A 4729-nucleotide genomic window follows, 5' to 3' on the forward strand; every position below is an offset into this window, starting at 1 on the left:
CCGAAGATGGAGATCAAAAAGGAGCAAAGTGATGATGGCCATATCATGTCACTATTTGATTGCATGTGATGTTTATCATGTTTTTGCATCTTATTTGCTTAGAAAGACGGTAGTAAATAAGATGATCCCTCATTAAAATTTCAAGAAAGTGTTCCCCCTAACTGTGCACCGTTGCGAAAGTTCGTCGTTTCGAAGCACCACGTGATGATCGGGTGTGATAGATTCTAACGTTCACATACAACAGGTGTAAGACAGATTTACACACGCGAAACACTTAGGTTTACTTGATGAGCCTAGCATGTACAGACATGGCCTCGGAACACAAGAGACCGAAAGGTCGAGCATGAGTCGTATGGTAGATACGATCAACATGAAGATGTTCACCGATGATGACTAGTCCGTCTCACGTGATGATCGGACACGGCCTAGTTGACTCGGATCATGTAATCACTTAGATGACTAGAGGGATGTCTATCTGAGTGGGAGTTCATAAGATGAACTTAATTATCCTGAACATAGTCAAAAGGTCTTCGCAAATTATGTCGTAGCTCGCGCTTCAGTTCTACTGTTTAGATATGTTCCTAGAGAAAATTTAGTTGAAAGATATTGTAAGCAATGATGCGGACTAGGTCCGTAGTCCGAGGAGTGTCCTCACTGCTACACAGAAGGCTTACATCTTTGATGCACCGCTCGATGTGAAAACCCCTACAACGTCGTCTGTGGATGTTGTGAACACCTGACAGACACATCCTGATGTCTACTTGATAGTTTAGTGCGCCATACTTCACGGCTTAGAATCGGGATTCCAATGACGTTTTGAACGCCATAGAACATATGAGATGTTCCAAGAGCTGAAATTGGGATTTCAGGCTCATGCCCGTGTTGAGAGGTGTGAGACCTCTGACAAGTTCTTTTGCCAACAAGATGGAGGAGAATAGCTCAGCTAGTGAGCATGTGCTCAGAATGTCTGGGTGCTACAATCACTTAAATCAAGTGGGAGTTAAACTTCCAGATAAGATAGTGATTGATAGAGTTCTCTAGCCACTATCACTAAGCTACTAGATCTTCGTGATGAACTATGACATGCAAGGGATGGAATTGATCCCGGAGCTGTTCACGGTGCTTAAGACCGCAAAAGGTAGAAATCAAGAAGGAGCATCAAGTGTTGATGGTTTATCAAGACCACTGGTTTCAAGAAGGGCAAGGGCTAGAAGGGAAACTTCATGGATGGCAAACCAGTTGCCGCTCCAATGAAGGAACGCAAGGTTCAACCCAAACCCGAGACTAAGTGCTTCTATTGTAAAGGGAACGGTCACTGGTAGCGGAATTACCCCAAATGCATGGTAGATAAGAAGGCTGGCAACTTCAACAAAGTATATACGTATTATTAATGTGTACCTCGCTAGTACTCCTGGTAGCACCTGGGTATTGGATACTGGTTCAGTTGCTATTATTGGTGACTTGAAGCAAAAGCTACGGACTAAACGGAGACTGGCTAAGGGCGAGGTGACGATGTGTGTTGGAAGTGTTTCCAAAGTTGATGAGATCACCATCGCACGCTCCATCTGCCTTCGGGATTAGTATTGAACCTAGATAAATGTTATCAGGTGTCTACGTTGAGCATGAATATGATTAGGTCATGTTCATTGCAATACGGTTATTCATTTAAGTTAAAGAATAATGGTTATTCTGTTTACATGAATAATACCTTTCATGGTCATGCACCCTATCTGAATGGTTCAGTGAATCTCGGTCGTAGTAATACACATGTTCACGCCAAAAGATGTAGAGTTAATAATGAAAGTACCACTTTCTTGTGGCACTGCCGCTTAGGTCATATTGGCGTAAGATGCATGAAGAAACTCCATGTCGATGGATGTTTGGAGTCACTTGATTTTGAATCACTTGACACATGCGAGCCATGCCTCATGGGCAGGATGACTAAGACCCCGTTTTCAAGTACAATGAAACGGGTAAGTGACTTGTTGGAAATCATGCATGCTGATACGTGTGACCCAATGAGAATTGAAGCGTGCGGTGGATATCGCTATTTTCTCATCTTCACTCACGATTTGGGTAGATATAGGTATATCTACTTAATGAAGCACGAGCAAGGTAAATATAAGTGGAGCTGCAGCAAGTGACTAGCAAAATATGGTGGCTAACTTATTCGGAAAAGAGAGCGAGAAGAGGAGGCAAAGCACGAACGAGAAACTAGAGAGCAACCTGCGTAAACATTACTCCAACACCGTGTCCACTTCCCGGACTCCGCAGTGAAGAGGCCATCACGGTAACACACTCAGTTGATTCATTTTAGTTAAGTTAAGGTTCAATTTATCTACAACCGGACATTAACAAATTCCCATCTGCCCATAACCGCGGGCACGGCTTTTGAAAGTTCAAATCCCTGCAGGGGAGTCCCAACTTAGCCCATGACAAGCTCTCACGGTCAATGAAGGAATAGACCTCCTCCCGAGACGTTCCGATCAGACTCGGTACCTCGGTTCTTCAAGACACTTCGACAGGTTAAAACAAGACCAGCAACACCGCCCGAATGTGCCGACAAATCCCGATAGGAGCTGCACATATCTCTTTCTCGGGGCACACTCAGATTGTCTTAGGTACGGGTAGGCCATCCCAGAGTTGCCCCTGGTGGCCACCAGCAGCTGATAGGTGGACCAACACTCAGAGGAGCACTGGCCCGGGGGGGTTTAAAATAAGATGACCCTCGGGCTCCGGAAACCCAAGGGGAAAAGAGGCTAGGTGGCAAATGGTAAAACCAAGGTTGGGCATTGCTAGAAAAGATTTAAACAAGGCGAACTATCAAGGGGTTCCCATTATAACCCAACCGCGTAGGTAACGCAAACTCCGGGAACATAACACCGATATGACGGAAAACTAGGGCGGCAAGAGTGGAACAAAACACTAGGCAAGAGGCCGAGCCTTCCACCCTTTACCAAGTATATAGATGCATTAAAATAACAAGATAATATAATGTTATCCCAACAAGTAAATAAATGTTCCAGCAAGGAACGGCCTCCAATCTTCACCTACAACTAGCAACGCTATAAGAGGGGCTGAGCAAAGCGGTAACATAGCCAATCAACGGTTTGCTAGGACATGGTGGGTTAGAGGTTTGACATGGCAATTTGGGAGGCTTGAAAGCAAATGGTAGGCATCGTAGCATTGGCATAGCAAAAGAGCGAGCAATCTAGCATAGCAAAGATAGTGGTGATTTCGAGGGTATGATCATCTTGCCTGCAAAGTTGTCAGAGTTGACTGGATCCTCGAAAGAAAACTCAACGGGCTCCTCGTTAGCGAACTCGTCTCCCGGCTCTACCCAAACAAGACAAACAAGCAACAAGGGCACAATCAACCACGTGCAAGGATCAAACAATATGATGCAAACATGGTATGCTAAGCGGGATGCGATGCGGGATGCATATGCAAGATTTGACAAGGAATGCATGTACCTGGTCTCAACATGTAAATCCAAGAATGCCACTGGAAAGATGAGATGAAATCGCTTGAAAACGATATAAAGAACGCCGGAGTCGGAGTTACGGTTTGGTAATGGCAAGCAATTCAAATATGACCACGTTCTGCGATTTACAGCAAGTAGCCATCCAAATGCAACGAGATGAACAAGCTACAGCACTCAAAAATGGCATAAAAATACATGGCAGGGATTAATTCAAGATGCTTAATAAAAGTTTAGCACTGATATACGGCCAATTCATCCATTAACAGGTTCAAACAAGCATGACAAAAATGCATATGGTAAACAGATTTCAGACTTGGTGAAATTAACACTTGTCTGGAATTTCAGATCAGGTAGCACACTTCGGATCAACAAAACTATATGCTACAAGACCTGAACATGGCAAAGTAAAGCATGGCATGGAGCTACTCAAAGAGCTTAACAAAAGTCCCTTAGTGACCTTAAGCCAAAAGGGATCAGAAAATACAATTGCAAGCATGTGAACATGGCAAAAACATAATCAGTTCTCAGACTTGGTGAAAACTGGAGCATGCTGAAAACAGATATCAAGTAGGCATGTTTACGAGCTCGATGCACTCACTACGTAGCGAGTCATGACAAGCTAATCATGCACCCATCAAGAATACACAAAATGCAAGCTAGAAATGGCAAGAACAATAGCATAGGATGGACGGATCAACTACAACATCCTCGGCAAAATCGCTAACAAGTAGACAATCTGGCCAAATTCGCGAAGTAGCAAAAGTCGAGCTCGATTGACTTAAGCTAGGTTGCTCCATAATTGCAAACAAAGACATGGATGGATAGTGAACTACAATATTAACAAAACATCCTTACTGATCATCCTCAAAAGAGGCACGGGTCACTCGGAAACAACATGAACATATGGCAACATGAGATAAACAGGTCAAGGACTTAGTGGAAATGCTGAGTCCCTGAAATCAGCATTACCAAGTGCCTCACTTTGCAAGCTTGTGCTAGTCACCACACACATCACAAAAATACATGGGTTGCACCTCTGGAAAGATGGCAAAACCCTTAACAAAACATATGTAGAGCTCATGGGCATATAATGCACACAATAATCATGGCAAAAATGACAAATATCTAAATGGAGCAGCAGATCTGACAATTATCTCAAGTAGCCCTCTTCTAACAGCATTTTGGGAATCAAGATGAACTCAAATGAAAATGATGCAATGGAATGAAATGATGTGCTCTCCGAGA

Source organism: Triticum urartu, chromosome 7, assembly GCF_003073215.2.
Source record: "Triticum urartu cultivar G1812 chromosome 7, Tu2.1, whole genome shotgun sequence".
Classification (NCBI taxonomy): Eukaryota; Viridiplantae; Streptophyta; class Magnoliopsida; order Poales; family Poaceae; genus Triticum; species Triticum urartu.